Genomic DNA, 16,626 nt, shown 5'->3' with positions numbered 1-16,626 from the left:
GACCCCCTTGGCTTTTTTAAACTCCTCTTCCAACAGGGGCCTGAGTGTTGCTGGATCCAGCCCTAGACCCAGGCTTTGTCAATGGTTTAAGTGACTTTGTCCTGCAGGACCAATGATGGCAAATCAGATCTATGTATATAAAATGATCATGACAAATGATAAGGGAAATGATTGTGATCAGAATTATTTACTACACTGTATGAAAGCTAAAGCTGTTCTTATGATATAAGATTGGTTGGTGCACAATAGCAAAGCAATTATACTAAAAACCAGCAAAAAGAAACAATTATCAGAGACTGATGTAACTCACCCTGACCAAAGCTCGTGGGTAAATCTCTTTCACTCAGCCTCAAGGGGTATCCTTGGGACTTGTCCCCAAAACCCGAGGGAGGGATCTCCACACACTCCAAGGAGGAATATGCTAGAGAACCTACCCTAGGGAAAGTGGACTGGACTTTTATAGGACTGTCACCTGTCTCCAGGTGAGCTGGGTCAGCTTAGCAATTTTAGATAATACTTCAGTACCTCTGCGACACCTTTACCTCTTGATCAGGATGAGCCAGGCTGATTTTAACATAACTCAGCACCACAAGCAGCACACGATGCCCCTCCCAGCCCACCACTGATAGCCTTGCACAGAGCTGGAGCTGTTTGACCGCATTTCCAGGCAGAGCATCAGGCTGCAGGGGCAGCTGGTATTCCAAGGCCACCTGTGTCACCCAGCCAGGGTGGACAGTGTGATTAGAGGCTGCTTCTGCCCCGAGTTATCCAAGAATCCATATTATGCCTGGTCAGGTGTGAACAGAAGCAGCTTCACACTCCTTTTCTTGTTTCCTGGGATGATGTTAGTGAGGGATGTTCGGCCGCTGGGTAAATTTGGGATGCATGGACTTGATCTCAGCATAGCCTGAACTGGAGCTGGAATGTGCTGGTTTGCTGTACCAATTATTCCTATCTGTTATTCCTTCTCATCCTGCCTGACTCCCCTGTCCCAGCCCTGCTGAATTACTCATGCTAGTAATGCTCCTCCATGAATAAACAGAGAAGAATGTAAATAGGCACAGAAGAATCTGATTACCGCAAAATTCACTGGGAGGCTGCATTTCAGACCATGGAAATCACCCTTGGCAAAGGGTGACTGTGATTATTCCACGTATTCCAGCCACAGCAGGAAATGCACTCTTCACTTCTAAAAAGAGCAGTTGCTGGAACAGTTTTGTCTTGGCCTCAGAGCTGGTCACTGAGAAGTGACATGATTTTTGGGGCCAGGGAGGCTTGGCCCTGAAGTGACAGAATCTGTCCTCCCTCCCAGCTGTCTCAGGGCTTTGAAAACCTCCCTCCCAGCATCACTGCTTCAAAAACCTCTGCAAGGGCAAGACACTGCTGGATTCTCAGGGCCTGACACAGCACTGTCCATCAGCTCTGCTGCTTGCTGTGCATCTCCTTCGGCGCTCTGGGAATAATATCCCAAAAACAAAGTCAGGTCTGGGCTTAAGCTGCGTTTTTTTGGTGGGATGGATGTTGTTGGTTGGCAGAGTGGTGCTTCCAGAGACCAATGTCCTTCAGCTCCCTGGTGATGAACGTGTCCCCAGGGTGGAGGATCTGTGTCGTGTGCTCCCCTTCCTGGGGATGGGATTAGCAGCCATTCCTCTCAAAGTTCATGTGATCAGCCAAGTTATTCATCTTTTCCTGAAACCGGGGGTCTAGAGCAGGAGAAGGTAGCTAAAGGAACCACAGAGGCCACTTTAACAGAAATGACCCAGTTTGATTCTCCTGTTCCCTGCACTGGTTTCTGGGCTCTCTGAAGGTGATGTCCCCTATTGTTGTTACACTCCAGGTAGTTCACCCAGATGTTGCTTGGCCCCTGGTGGTTTATGAAGCTTTTCTTTCAAACTCTGCAGGATGACACAGTAAAAACAAGTTTTCCTCTTTTTTCTGCTTTGGGAATTGTCATATGAGACATTTAGGACACATCCTTGGTAATTTCATGAGGGGTTTTGTAATTCTCCCTGGTACCTTATAATAAAAAAGGGATATTTATTAACAATTTGATGTCTTGACTGCTGTATTATTTTACACCTTATGTAAGAATTGCTTGGGGGTCATGTCCATGGCCTTGATGGACACAGCATCTACTTGTTCCTCTCTTGTGCTTTGCCAGCTGCATAATTCAGTGTGCTGAAGGATCCCAATGACTGTAAATACCTGTTTTGCTTCTGTGAGAAAACCAGTGCTGTGATCCCTGAAAGTCAATGCCCTGTAGACCTCTCTGCAGAAACCAATTTGTTAGTAGAGGACTTTTATTTTTTGAAATTTGTTTTTTAATGTTTTGCATTCCTCTCTGGTCTTTGTACATCGATTCTTCTCCTTGTACAGGTGGAATGTTCTGTTATTGTTCCAATAATGGGTTTTAATTATCTTTTCTGTCAAGTGGATGGGAGAGATTAAGAGTGTGATTTGGGAAATTTGCCATCTTGGTATGAGGTCTTAATTTGAATGGCACAGTGCATTTGTGCCAGTAGGGAGAATGTACCCTGAATAACACAGGTGCTGCCATCATTCTGTGCATTTTACTGCAGCTTAGGTGTGAAAGGAGCTGCAGAAGCACTAAAATATGAAATGTTCAGGCTCTCTTAGCCTTGAACAAATTAAAAAACTTGGCATTGAAATTGAGCTGGAAAGTCCACCACAGCTGGGAAGTCGCTTTTTGCATTTTTTTTTTCTTGCCATTTTATTTCAAAATTTCTTCCAAATTGAACACAAATCATGAATTTTAAAGCTCTGTTCAAATAGGATTACGAGTATCAGGATTTGGATTGGGAAGCATAAAGGAGCATTTCTGAAATTCAGGACAGTGGAGTTCCTCACTAGGGCCATAACTGGGCTGTGAGATGCTGGTTCTTACCCTTAACAATAAATGTGATTTAACAGTGAAACAAAACAGGGTTTTTACTTCAGCATTTTTTCCCCGCTGCTCCTTTCTTCGCATCACCTTCTGTCACTTGTCTGTGCTGCTCCCTCAGGTTGGTAAAGGGAATTTTCCTCCAGTTCTCAACTGTTTCAGTGCTCTTCTTTATGAAGAGTAAGAAACATCATGATCTGTTGATTCCCTTAATGCCCAGAATTTATCAGTCTTAAAAGGCTGCAACCAGCCAAATTTGTCTGTAATTTCTCTAGTGCTCCTAAGAGCAGGCCTATGTGGATATGTGTAATATTAAATACAGGGCAATATCAGCTTGGGCCCACAGGTGAGCATAAAGATCTTCCTTTCCATAGGAAGTAGCGGTGAGATCATTCCTAGGCTGGAAAATCTGATTGGAATTTCAACATTGTGGTGGAAAGATACACAGAAGTGATTTGAGGGTGCTTGATTTGCTGTAAGACAAAAATGAATTGTCTGTTTTGTTGAAGGAGAAAAGGCATGAAGTGATTTAATTCAGCTCCTGTGGGCACAAGTGCTTAGGGATGATGTGATGCTGAAGGACTCCTCACTCTGGCAGATGAAGGCACAAGGAGGCCTCTTTAATGGGAGAACCTGAGAGACTCTGACTGCAAATAAAGCCTGATTTTTTAATAGATATACTGAAATAAATGCTGCCAGAATTTACTAAATGATGATGTGCTGCTTCCCCCACCAGTGACCATTGTAAAAAGTTAAGGCATTCACAGCCTCCATCTTTCTCATTCCCAGTGGATAACAGGAAGAAAATCTGTCTCCAGTGCTGTCAAAAAGTTAATCCACATTGGTCATGATGGGGAATTCTGCTTTAACATATGGGTATCTCTGTGAGAAATAGGAAAAAATAAATTAATAAGAAACTAAGTAGGCCCATTCATCAGCAGCTGGAGCAGGAGAAGTTTCTCAACGTGCTCCATCTAGGTTATGGTTATTTTCAAACTGAGTGTGAAGATCTTGCTTGGGTCCTTACAACCAAGTAGTTAAGGCATTAATTTTTATGTGTTTTGAGCAACAACAGGAGATAATATTAACATCTTAAAGTGCTTGTGATAGACACAAGTGGGAAGGTTCTGTCTGTATGAAATTGACTCTTTTTTCTCCCTGGCACTATGAGGGGAGATGGGCAGAAATCTTCCCTTACCACAGAGGTTCCTTTATTGGAATCACAGAATATCCTGAGCTGGAGGGACCCACTGGGATCATCGATGTCCAGCTCCTGTAAATGTGACGTGACCATCAAACCTGCAGGAGGAAAGTTCTTTTTCATTTCTTGCAACCCAAGTTGTGGGATCAATAAACCACGAACTGGCTTGAAAGATGAGGGCATTTGTAGGACAGGCATAGAAATAGAAAGTATGTATGTATGAGAGGCAGGCAGCGGGGTTTTTATGTTGATTAAAATACAATGAATTTCAATTGTTATTTGCATTTGAGCCTTCATTGTCTTGCACTTCAGAGTGGTTCTTCATCTCTGTTATCCGTATGAGGTTATTCATGATGTGGCTTGGACACCCTCCCTTATTAACACTGCAAGTGGTGACTCCTGTTCTTTTCCCTCCCTCTGTCAGTGCAGGGTGAGAAACAGACCTGGCAATATCACAGAATCTCGGAATGGTTTGGGTAGGGAAGAACCTTAAAGCTCATCTCATTCCAAGCCTGTGCCATGGGCAGGGACACCTTCCACTGTGCCAGGCTGCTCAGGGAATGAACAGGATAAAATCTATGTAGAACGAGTTAAAGAAAAAGAAAATCCTTTGCATACTTGGCAAAGTAACAGGCAATTGACAAGAGAAGTGTTTTCATCTCAGAGAAATGAGTGCATGTTTTGAAGGGAATGCTTGCACGAATCATGAATTCGGGATTGGTAAATGCATAGATAGGAATTGCGTGGGGCTGGAAATAATTTCCCCTTCATCAAGGCATTCCAACCAAGAAGTCAGAAGGAAAAGAACAAGGGAAAGAAATGGCACAATTACCAGTTAATTTAAAGTAACTAAAGTGTATTAGGCCCAGTCAAATGAACCATTTAATTTTTGTTCCTTCTTGTTTGTAATCTCATAAGTATGAGTCATTGAAAAGCCAATCTGGCTCGGTACAGTGCGTGCTGTTTTATAGTCCTTGCTCCTTGCCAGCATAAGCATTTCCTTGTTAATGTTTCACATCTGTTCTTTGTAATTCAGTGATTATGTGCAGGCCTCTGAGTCCTCCTTGTTTGTTTTAAAAGGACAGCAGGAAGCTTCACTTGCGTGAGATTAAATCAATGTCTGTGATTTATCGAAGTTTGGGTGTCCTGGGCTGCCTCTCTGCTGCTTTGGGTAAATGAATATTTTTAGCAGAAGATGAAAACGGGGATGGTTGGAGAAAAGTCATAATCTGCCGCTGGAATCAGCTGAATGTTTCAGAATTGAGTTGGCAAGTGGCTGCTGGAGATTTATACAGCTCCCTTATCAGTCACGCTCAGGCGCCTTGCAAGCGTTTCTGACGGGTTTTTGTTTTATCCAGTGTTCAGGGAACCAGGTTTCCTTCTGTGGGGATCTATATCCACACAGACGCAGGGTATTCATGTCCAAACAAGAATATCAGTGTTCAATAGAATTCCTCCTCACAGCTGATGTTATTGGCCATTCAGAAGTATAGAAAGTGGAGGCATCCCGTAGTTTAGGTGACTGATTGCGTATAATAATGTGCAGTATGTGAGGGAAAATGATGTGAAAATAAATTAGTCGCCTGGTTTGTAAATGCTTTAATACCTTCTGTGTCTCTGAGGTGCTCAGATACACAAAAGGGCAAACATAATCAGATAACTGAATAATTATGAACAGTTTTACTGAAGCACATAATAAGCTTTCAGGTGTTATAGCGGGAGGTTTATTATTTACAGTAGAGTGCAACCAAGAAAAATAAATCTGTTTGTGCCGACAAAGCTTTGCAATTAAAATCTTGCACGAGACTGGAGTTTCTTCAGATCTCTGTTAAAGATATCTGGGTAACCTTGAGCAAACAAAACCTCTAGCCTAGAATTTGTATGTTGAGCTATGAGAGGCAGGGACCCTGCCAGGGAAGGTCCTACCAATCCCCATCCAAGCTGTGTCTGTTTCACACGGGCTCAGTGTTTGTTCATTCTCACGTGCCTGTGCATTGACCAGCTTCTGCTGCTGACGTGGGTGAAGTGGCTCTGGCCCAGGGGTTGCTGATGGCATCACGAAATTGTCTTGATTAACGAGAAGAGTGAGGGGATGTGCCAGTCCTAAAAGAGTGTAGAGTGAAGACTGGGGAAGGGTTGGGGGCAGATTTCACAGAGGAGGCTCTGGGACAGCAGCAGCCTGGGGCACTGCTGGGTCCGGGGAGTGTCCAAGTGGGTCTTGGTGGGATTCACCAGTGCAGTCACAAACCACTTCTCCAGTTCCCTCCAGTGATGGGGCTGCCCAAGGAAAACCACGAGGCTGAGTGTGAGCTTTGCTTTTCCATTTCTAGTGTTCCTACCCTCACATCTCCTGAAACGCTCCAGCTGCCTCACAGCCACATTGAGCTCGAGATAAAGGGTTCTTCTCTTCTGTCTTCCTACTTTTCTATCATTTTTAGGGTTCTTCCCTTGGAAAGCAGCATGACAATGTGAGTTTAAATCAAGCATATAATAAAAATTCCTCAGCAACCTCTCTCAGATTGCACACGCTGGGAAGCCAGAGATATATCCAGTAGGTCTGGCTTCCACAGAAATGTTGAGAGTCCTTTTAGGCCCATGAAAACTCTTAGTGTCTTGGAGCAAATTTCTTCTGCATAACTACAGGCTGTGCATGAAGGCCCACAGCCTTCTGTTTGTCTGGAACTGCTGTGGAAGCTTTGATCCCAAGGTTGGGCTGTCACTCTTTGCCCTAGGTGTGTCACATCTCTCATCCCTCTGAGACATCTCCCTTTCCTGACTGGAAGGTCTCAGCTTGCTTTCCCATCCTTGAACCCTTTCTAAGTCCCTTATAGACTTGTTTGAGGTGGGGGAGTCAGAATTATGTGCAATAAGTTTGTACTGTGGATTTTACAAAGAAACACTTGATCTTCATTTTTTTTTTTCCTGTTTTCTATTCTTTTATTTTGCTTTATAAGTGGCTGCCAAGGAGCCTGAACCAATTTCCTCACAGCATTAATAGTTGCAGCCCCACGTTGTTGTTCCTGCAGATCAGCATTCAGCAGGTATCCATCACTTTGTGTGGAAAGCCAGGACGTTCCCCTCGGGTCTGTGACTCCACATCTCTTCCTGTTGCCTCCCATCCATCACAGTGATTGCTCAGACACTGAGACAGGGAAGGTCCATCTGCAGAGCTCTGCAGGTGGCCCTCAGCATTACTGCCTGGACTTCCTTTGTTTTATCCACAGAATGTCACCTTCCCAGTCTCTCTTTTCCCAGACTAGTTCTGGCTTTTTGGGCAGGACAGCTCCTGGCTTGGCTGGCCCCGAGCTCCCTGGGTGAGCCTGCCCTGAGCACTCATCTCTCCATCCTACCTTCAGTCCCCATTTCCATAACCAGTTATTTATCCATTCAAACACCCCAACTTCCCTCCAATATTTTTTACAAATGGAGGCATTGTTGACTTTTGTGGAGGATCTTGGATGGGGAGCTGATTATGAAAACACATTTCCCCTATTACTGATGCAAGATAAATTTTGATTTAGTGATTATGTCTTCCTTTAAATTATCCTGTATGCCAGGGATATAATAGCTTCTGGTTTATGGTATTTTAAACTCTAATATGGCTTTGATTCCATCATGTTTTTGAGGTTTTATGATTACAATAAAAAGGGCCTTGTAAAATTATTTATATCTGTAATGTGCATTTCCTTTTACAGAGGGGCTGTTGACATCCTCCACTGCAGGGTTTAGTATCCTCTCACAAAACAGATCTAATTTTGTTTCTTATCCAAGTCATCACATTAGATATACAGTGCATATGCCTCTTCTCTTCATGATGTTTAGGTTTTTTTACACCTAAACTGACATTTAGATAGAAAGAATAAATTTACTTGGCTCTTTCTCAATATCCTATGAGAGGCTACACCAGGAATCACATTTAGAGCATTGACATTTCCAGCAACAATACCTGTTGGATATGTTGACAAAATCAAATTTGGTTAGGAAAACGCATATGAAAATTATTTGCAATGACAGCAGGGGGAGGGATGGGCATTAGCACAGCGCTGCCAACCCCACCCCCTCAGCAGCTCGGTGAAATCTGGCATTTCCCTGCTGAATTGACTGTGTCAGAGTTAATGCTGGAGAAATGCCAGAGCATTATTTGAAGTCTCTCTTTGAATATGGGATGTGGAGGCACCAGGCAGAGGATTCCCTGCAGACGAGGAGCAGAAAAGCTGCCTGTGCAGCAGACAGAGAAATCAGCACTCTTAGCGCTGGGATATTTTTAGATTCTCTCAGCCTGGTGAATAGACTCAATATAGAAGATATTAATTGTTGGTACAGTCAGAAGTATTGAGAAAGTCTAGGTCTGCACCCATGATTAACAGAGATTCAATAATATTAATTTTGATCGTTGCTTCCAGTAAAATTCAAGTTAAATATCACATTAGAGATAAACCCTGTGCCTTTGCATCCAGCTGACTTTATAAAGTGTTTATGAGCTGACTAAACACCACAACCATAGGAGGAGACATCTTAATCTTTAATACTCTGTTTACTGACAGATAAACTTAAACCCTTCAAACTTAGCTCAGAATGAGGCATGTTGGGTTCCATGTCTGCAGGAAATTCCAGTATTTATTTTGATCCGTTGCAACTTGGATTTAAAGTTCCAATAAGAAAAGATATAATGGACAGTTTTATGTCACTTTATAAGAGGTTAAGTATTTTCAGTTTGGTTGGTTTCATTTTTAGTTTGTGGGGGATGGGGGTTTTTTGGTTGGTTTTTTGTTTGTTTGTTGCAGGGGGGGGTTGTGTTGTTTTGGGGTTTTTTTAATAGAATCCTGGTTCCAATTTAAAATATTTTTTTCTGGATAAAAGTCAGAAGGAGGCAGCATACTCAGAATGTTAAAATGCAATAAAAAAGTCCAACTTTGAGATTTCCTTTAAAAACTTGCATAACTTTGCTGTTTTGTGGTCTGTGTGGAAAACAATACGTTTAACAGAGGAAATGCGGAATATACTTGTGGTGCATTTCATGCTGTTCTTGAAAACTTAATTTTTCCTTGTCTTGCTGCTTTTCAGGTGTTCAGTCACCGAGCAAACCAAGTGTATCTATATTTATGTACAGAGGCCATCCCATGGCTCCATGTGTGCTCTTTGGAAAAGCTGTCATTTATTGCTGTTTGTGAAGCAGAAAATTGCTGGGGTGTCTGAGGTGCAGCTCTTAATTCTGTTGAGGGGCATGAGGGGAAGTGAGCTTCTCACCTCAGGGTATATTGCTGCACAGCTCTGGATTTGTCTGTAAAATGGGTTTTGACTCAGCCTGCCTCATCTGTATCTCAAAGCTTTTAATTCATTTCGATATTCTTCAAGGAAAAGTCTGAAACTTCTAAGCATGAAACAGACGATGCGCAATGGATTTAAATTAAAATAGTGGTGTATGTTCAGGTGTAGAAGGTACTTGAAACCAGGTGCACCTGACAATCCTTAGCCTCTGCCTTAAATAGGCTAACTGGAATTGGTTATTTATAAAATGCACAGTACCAGTCTAGAGCAAAAGCATTGCCTTGAAACATTTAAATACCATGACAACCTTGATTATGGAATTGCATTTTCTGCTCTTCCCTGTGAGGGTGGGCATGCCCTGGCACAGGGTGCCCAGAGCAGCTGCGGCTGCCCCTGGATCCCTGGCAGTGTCCAAGGCCAGGTTGAAGCAACCTGGGACAGTGGAAGGTGCCCGTGACAGGGATGGCACTGGACGGGCTTTGAGGTCCCTTGCAGCCCAAACCCATCTCTGATTCTGTGAAGAGCAAATCTGTGACAGATCCCTTTTACCAGACCCAGGGCATTCACAGATATTCTGAAAAGCTTAAAGTATGGGCCTGGCATTCAAATTTCCGCTGGGGCCAGGATTGAACCATTTCCTTACATACAGAGATTCATAATGTAGGATGTGCTCTGAGGAATTCCATGAGTTTCCAGATGAAATTTTTGCCAATAGGATTTCTTCTAAGAAATGTGAAGGTTAGGAAGACAATGCCTGTGTGTATGAACAGGATTCTGCTTCCAGGGAGTAGATCACAGCTTTAGCTACAAAGCTCAGCTTGCAGTTAAAAAGGGAGAAATCCTGTAACAGATCTGTCTAATTTCAGCTGCTGCAACCCCCAGCTCAACATCATCTCCATCTGGGCAATTATTAACCAGATTATTTCAAAATACGCCAATCCAAGCAAACTGTTTTAGCTGTGGCAACTGAAAGTATAACTACTGCTATATTTAGTTGTAAAAATAAAGTTTTTCTGTAGTTGCACTGAATGGTGCTGTAAGTCAAGCATTAATAAAATAGATATATTCATTTTTCTGTGTTTTGGGGGGGTCCTGTGGTGCAGCAAATAAATTATGGTAGGGAGAATCTGGAATTTTTATAAATGGAATCTGTTAAATAAGAAATCCAGTATGGAGCTTTGGTCACCTCTGAGGACAAATAGATCATCTGGCATTTTTCTGCTAATTAATCCCTTTTCATTAGGATGAAGAGAGCCTTGGCTTGAAGAAGATGCATCAGTGATGAGATGTGAGCAGCACTCTGGGAGGGAGATTTCTTGCCAGAACACAGGCTTGGAGAGGAGAACAAAGAGGAGATGTGGGAACTGAGTCAGAAAACTGCTCCTGGAGAGGGTTTCTTCCCAAGAGCTGCCACTCTTCATTTGGATTTGGATCCCATCACCAAAGTCTGCTCCTGATCGTGTCCATGTCTCACTTCTGAGCAGGACAATAATGATTTGTTCTGATCTCAGGAAATCTCTTCACAAGGCTGTGTTTCCCTGATCGGAAAACATCCCTGGGTTTGTCCCCAAAAGAAGTTCATTCACTGGCACTGGGCAGCTTTCCTTCCTTCTCACAGTTGATAATGGCCGAGAAAACAAATCAATTAGAGGCTACTGAAGCACTGCTTGGTGCAGTTCTGTTACAACTGAATCCCAGAATGTCACCAGGCTTAATGAGATGATTTGTCTCCGCCAGTGAAGGGTTGTTTTTGTAATTTATATCCATTAACCTTTTACTTTAAAATTACTCAAATTATTGTATGTCTTCTCATGGGAAACACCTTCATTAATACAGTCAACTTTGTATAGGAAAAATAACTCCTGATATTTGCATTGGTTTACGTTGAATACTTTTAGCCAGTTGTTAGCAGTTTCCCCTGCTCCTCAAACCTTGGCAACTCCTAGACTTAAATCTGAGAGTTTTAATGTGGTTTCAGTTGATTTTAAATGTATGTAGTGCTTCTGTATTGTGAGCACAGCTAAGAATTGCTCTAATTAATGAGTTCATAAATGTTAACGAACAGGCACGTAGTGAAACATTCTATGCGGTGTTTACTGGGGCCCAAAGCGCATGTATTTCCCATTTGGGAACCCCAGCCTGCAAAGTTTTAAGTGCAAAGTATTTCAAGTTAAGAATAGGCATAATCCATTTTTTTTTCCCCCTTGAGTGCTGTGAAGTGATTTTGTTAATTTTTTATTCTCCCTTTTGAGATGAATGTCCCTACCCCTGAGTTTTTTTCTGATGCTTTACATGATTTCAGCAATCCTTCTTAATTAACTGGAGCCCTTTATGTCCTGGACATGTATTTGATGGAAATAGGAGAGGATGGGACACGCTGTACTCTGATTCTGAGTCATAAAGCAATTTGATGGCTTAATTAAGGTCACACCTCTGGATTTAATTGAGCACCTGAGACTTTTGAACCTTTGCATTTGCAGGCTGCTTAACCTTTTATCTCCTGCCCAAATTTCTTGCTCTTGGGCGAGTATTCAAGGATTTTCTTGACCACTTCCTTGCTGAACCCAAACCCTTGTAGGAAAATCTTGAAGAAGAGCGTAAGATGGGTCATACAGGAAAGTCTGGTAGGTGAGAACAGGGAAGAAGAGGTTTTGGAACAAATGCCTTAATATTAGAGCTCTTTCTTCCTGCACACATTAGGTGCACACTCACTGCTCTGGAAAACAGAGGAAAAGTATGTTCACACATAGATTTGATAGAGAAAAAACCTGGGAATATAATAAAATTTCTCTTTATTTTTTTTTTTAAATATATTATTGGAATTCCAAGATATTTTTGGGTGCTTTGGTACTGGGTAGGTCTCTGCTTCTTGTGATTTCACCCCTCTCATGTATTTTTCTCCTTACATGCAATTTAATAAGGCAACTTGGTAGTCCTGCAATATGAGATTCATGGTTGGCTTGATCTTGTTTTTCATTTTTCTAATGGATTTTCCTCCCTAATGCTGCTTTTCTCCCCCAGTCCTTGACACAGTCTTGCTCACCTCTGAATTCTTTATTAATGTGAGCACACTGGAGCGGGGGAGGATTGCCAGCGACGGGAGGAACACTGGGCTAAATGTCACTTGTCTGAGAGCAGCTTCTGTGCAATTGGTGCTGCTTTCTCTTTGTCACCAGAGGAGGAGAGTGGGGAATATCTGTGATAGAAAGCGAGTCTTGGAAAGCCAGCCTTTGTTTTGGGGAGAAATCTTTCTCTTTGAGCTGCACAGCCTTTGACACCGGGGTGATCCGTGTCTGTGTGTGTATGTGTCCATTCTGTACAAAGGCCGTAATCAAAGAACTCCTTTTGGAAGTCAGGAATCCAAGCATTCAGACGTTCTGGCTGTACCATTTACCTTATTCTTCCCCCTTGGGTGCTGAGCCTAACTCAGGAGCCTTGTGGAGTGATTTCAGATGGTTTCATGATAAATCTGTGCATCAAAGGTGAATTAATTCTGTCTCAGTAACCCCAATACCGGTGTTTCCAACACCTTCACTTTTTGCATGTGCTTTTTGTAGGTAACTTTGTTTCAGAAGCTTTAGAAGAGTTCTAGTTTGTAGTGCCGAAATCCAGAAGGAGCATTTCCTACTTTGGAGCAGGATTAGCTTTCTCCTGAAGTGTTGCTCAATTTCATGAGTATTATAATTTGAAGCAAGTGACCCATGGCTGAGGGATGTTGTGGGTTGTCAATGGCTCCAAGATCCTTCACATCCAAGGGGATTATTCTTCAACACCAGCTCCATATAGAACCATCTCTACTCATCCCTGTAACAAAGAATTAAAGAACTTATTCCTGATTGACTCCAGAATGCTTATAGCAGTTTTAGAGTTTTTGTGGCTCTAATTTGGAAGAGGAAGATTTGTTTCAGCCATGATTTCTGCCCTGCTTCCTTGCCAGCCAAACTCATCCTATGGTTTGTTTTCCCAAGACTTTCAGCCGTGGCATTACACAGACTTTTTTTTTTTTTTTTTTAGCAATTTGGACCAGAGCTTTATCTTATTTATTGATGAGAAGTGTTTCTAATTGATTTTTTTTTTTTAAATTAACAAAAATTGATTTGAGGACAAGAGCTTTTGGTTGAGATCACCCTCTGCTTGCACCTTTGTTGGTGCAGCAACTCCAGCTCTGCTGCTCAGCTCAAGGCTCCTGTGCCTGCTGCAGCCCCCAGGCTGGTGCTGTGGCTCTGTGCAAATCATCATTTGCCTTTTAATTGGATATTAAAAACCCATCCCTGTGGGTTTCACTTAGTTTTTCCTGGAACCTGCTACTCTTGTGAAATGCAAGCTTTTCTGATGTTTTAAAGGAATTTAAACTCACAATCTTCATACCTTATTGGCCTTTTCATTTGAAAAATTAAACTTTATGTTTTCGTTAGTACTTTTGCAATCTCTTCACAAAATGTTCTTTATTTAAAGTGCCCCCTTATTCTGATGACAACAGACAGGAAACATTCCTGTTGTGTTTTCTGCATTCTGGTGAATGCTCTTGATCTGTAAGATCACTTGGGGCTTGCTGAAGGCTCATAAAGTTTTAAGCTATAATTAATGAAGAGTAGTAAGAGTTTAGGGGCCTTTTTCCCATGTGAGGGACAGTGCACTGAGCAGGACTATTTTCTAGGAAATATTGCTAGAGGGTTTGGAACAAGATGATCTTTAGAGTCCCCTCCAACCTAAACCATTCTGGGGATGGTTTAGGGGATTGGTTTGAACCCAAACCACTCTGGGGTTTTTCCAGCTGTTTATTGCCAGTCTAAAATACCTAGAAAGAGGCTGGGGGAGAAGAAGGGCCAAGTCTTTTCTTTAGTCTTTAGAGCCACAACTGCTTTGGAAGGCACTTCCCTTGGGATCATTCTCTGCAGAGCAGCTGTTGTGTCCCGACGCTCCCACCTGTGTCACATTCCGGGTCTGGCTGTGCCTTCTGAGTTGTCTCCCCTCTTATGCTGGCTTTCTCTCCCACAGAGCATGGGCTTCTCACTGCCTGCAGCACCACCAGGAGCCTGCTGAGCCAGGGCAGGGGGAGGACAAGCGAGCTGCTCTGCCATGATGCCCCGGGTGCTTCTGCACGGCCGTGGAATAAGGTCCAGCTGACAAGCAAGGCTGGGGGAGCTGCGGAAGAAAGGTGCCCGGAGGAGAGCAAAGGATACAGTGCAGTCAGCTGGAGGTTCTACTGGAAGCCACACACCCCCAGGGTTTGAAAGGTGAGGAGCTTTTTATAAATTTCATTTTTGGGTTAGCTGTTAGATGCAGGGAATACACTTTTTTAATAATAAAGAAAACAATCCCAGCATCACTGAGGCTGGAAAAGCCCTCCCAGAACATGGAGGCTAAGCTTCCCCAGCCCAGAGCACTGAGTGACGTGTCCAGATACCTTTCTTGGGTACCTCCAGAGACGGGGACTCCACCAGTGTCCCCTTTCCAATTCCTGACTATTCTTTCCAGGAAAAAATTCCTCCTGATACCACACCTTGTGATTTGTCTCTAATGTGCATCTTAATTAAAGTCAACCGTGGAACTGCATGTGTTTAGTAGGTTTATCTAATGTTTAATTTTATGTTGGTTCTGGTGATCAAATGTCCTGGGAACAAAAATTTCTAAGGAGCTGACTGTTACCTGGCAGGTTAGAGGTGCAGAGATTGAACGAAATGCTTGAATTCTGGAGGCAGACTGGAGTGACAGACAGGAGCAGGACAAGATCCTTGCAGGAGGCTGAAATCAGATAAATACAGAATGGAAATGAAGAGTAAGAATTAAGTTTGCAAAAGTAGCTCGAAGATAAGCTCAGTTATCACATTACTTGATGCTTTTAAATCACAGCTCTACAGAAGTCAAGGAATGCCACCATGGGGCTGAATAAAACATTCTTAACTCGGGTTTGCAGAGGATATCCAAACACATGAGAGTAATGTTCCCTTCTAGCCTTTTGTTATCTGTTTGCAGCTGATGGAAAGCATCCTTTTCAGGGTTGAAATTGTGGATAAAATTGTAGCTGGCAATTAGTGGCAATTAGAGAGTGTGAATTGTCTTCCATGCATCAGAAACAGAGATGCTCTTGTTGGGTTTTAAATGGGAAGTATCTGATGTGGGAGGCACAGGTTGGGTAATTTTCCAGGTGTGACATTTAAGTATTTGCTCATCACACAGCTGCCTGAAAGGGTTCCTGCCCTGTGGGAGTGGGGGTTATTAAATGTTGCAATAGATTTGCAGTTTGTGTTCTTGATCATCTCAGCAGTACAACCTGACCTTTATTTGTGTAATCACCTAAAACTTGATGTAATTAATTCCAGTGCGTAAGATTACTGTACTCACATCTGTTTCCTTTATCAGCCAGCCTGGTTAGTTAACATTGGTGCCGGTGATTCTCAGTGAGATATCCAAATATATACAAAGGGCAACATTAAAATAGTTTATTTCTGGGTTTTTTTGGTTGGTTGGTTGTTTTTTAATATTATATGCTATGTTTTAGCACATTCTCTCCTAGCTGATACTACCTCTGCCAAGGTGGGTCCCATGGGCCTGGTGAGGTTGAGTTAATAGAGAATAAAATTGCTATGAGGTTTTCAAGGTTGTACCTGTGCTTTCAGTTACAAGCTTTTGTAGTCAGACAATCTGTCAGGAGTGGAACAGCAAAAACTTCCCAGCCTCATCAGCTAATGAAAACTTGACAAAAAATTCCACAGGTTGATTCTGTTGCTTAATAGCTAGATTAGGTGTTATCTAGGCAGATTTTTTTGTTTGGAGACAGTAGGTTTACCATCAACCTAGACAGGAAGTTTCAGGCTACTTTTTATGTCCTTGTTTAAGAGCGTGTCCCAAAATCATCCTCATTTACAAAGTCAAATGATGACACAAAAAAATAGAAAATTCACACTGAACAGGCTGATCATTTTTTAGAGTTTATGTTTAGCTTAATTTTGTAAGGCCTAACTAGGATTAAAATACATCCAGGTCATATTTGTGCAAAATGGCAAACATCAAGGAATTCTGACTAGTTATTGACATTTTTCTATTTAGCATTACAGGTGTTTTTCTCTTAAAAGTTAAAATTGAAAGCAAAATGCTGAGAAATATGAAAGTTTTAAAATATTTATTCTATTATAATATGAGCCATCCCAACCAATTCAAGAAAATTTTGCCTCAGAGGTGATGTAGAAAGGTCTTTAACATGGGCCTGTTTTCAGTTCTTCTCTTACTTATTGCAACCACTACAAGTAAAAAC

At 42.3% G+C, this 16,626-nt stretch overlaps 1 protein-coding gene and 1 long non-coding RNA gene across 4 annotated transcripts in view; one reads left to right on the top strand and one right to left on the bottom strand.

Moving 5' to 3' along the window:
• Nucleotides 1-16,626, top strand: part of PCDH15 (protocadherin related 15) — a 638,687-nt gene that overhangs the window by 91,524 nt on the left and 530,537 nt on the right. For all 3 annotated transcript variants that reach the window (XM_058421490.1, XM_040070932.2, XM_058421489.1), the window contains exon 2: nucleotides 14,370-14,608. The gene's annotated coding sequence lies outside the window, so the exon portion shown is untranslated. The remainder of the gene's footprint in view (nucleotides 1-14,369; nucleotides 14,609-16,626) is intronic.
• LOC120755645 (uncharacterized) lies at nucleotides 14,075-15,320 on the bottom strand. The gene is made up of 3 exons (XR_005701849.2): nucleotides 15,205-15,320; nucleotides 15,021-15,116; nucleotides 14,075-14,516 (listed from the first exon to the last, which is right to left on the bottom strand). It is a non-coding gene; the product is annotated as an uncharacterized LOC120755645 (long non-coding RNA).

Source organism: Hirundo rustica, chromosome 8, assembly GCF_015227805.2.
Source record: "Hirundo rustica isolate bHirRus1 chromosome 8, bHirRus1.pri.v3, whole genome shotgun sequence".
Lineage (NCBI taxonomy): Eukaryota > Metazoa > Chordata > Aves > Passeriformes > Hirundinidae > Hirundo > Hirundo rustica.
The sequence above is the reverse complement of the archived record's forward strand: the minus strand, read 5'-3'. Positions and strand labels throughout refer to the sequence as shown.